We start from the raw sequence: 630 nt of genomic DNA on the forward strand, positions 1-630 counted from the left end.
TAAAAAATTAAACAAGTGTTCATGAACATCGATACGATGACATGTGTCAACCAAGTGAGCGAGCCTGACCACCCGATCCCCTTAGTCCCCTCTTACGAAAGGCATTGACAACTGAAGATCTGTAGATAATCGAATCCGGACAAGACAATCCAGTGATCAACGGCATGTGTATCTGTCTTCGCAGCTGGTTTACGACGATAATGTGTCATCCAGGGAATCCTTTCAGAAAGCGCTAAGGTGATCGTAAGTCACTATGGTTACCTTAGTGCAATGTTAAAGAATGAGAATTAAGGTTAATCTTAATAAAGGTTGCCTCGTGAAAGGAGCGCCCTGTCGGCTAGTCCCACCATCCTATCTTCCTTAGGACAAATACCAAGAAACATATTGGAACAAGGAATCAGACATAACTAAAACATTGAAGCCAATTTGATCACGGTATTCATTGTAATTTCTGCACTGTGTGCTTTCGGAATGATCTTTGTTTAATATTTGGCGGTCATTAAGGCAGTAGATTGTATTTAGTCTTACATTTATACATTGTAACACTTGCACTATGAGCTTTCGGGTCAGAATGAGTTTGCATGTTTGGAGTTAGCCGAACGTTTTTTACGTTTATACGGTTATCCCAAG

General features: G+C 40.5%; 1 protein-coding gene across 1 annotated transcript in view; it reads left to right on the forward strand.

Moving 5' to 3' along the window:
• LOC137259203 (superkiller complex protein 8-like) overlaps positions 1-630 on the forward strand; it is a 440,560-nt gene that overhangs the window by 229,414 nt on the left and 210,516 nt on the right. The gene's annotated exons all lie outside the window — the stretch shown is intronic.

This window comes from Haliotis asinina, chromosome 13 (genome assembly GCF_037392515.1).
Source record: "Haliotis asinina isolate JCU_RB_2024 chromosome 13, JCU_Hal_asi_v2, whole genome shotgun sequence".
In the NCBI taxonomy this organism is placed as follows: domain Eukaryota; kingdom Metazoa; phylum Mollusca; class Gastropoda; order Lepetellida; family Haliotidae; genus Haliotis; species Haliotis asinina.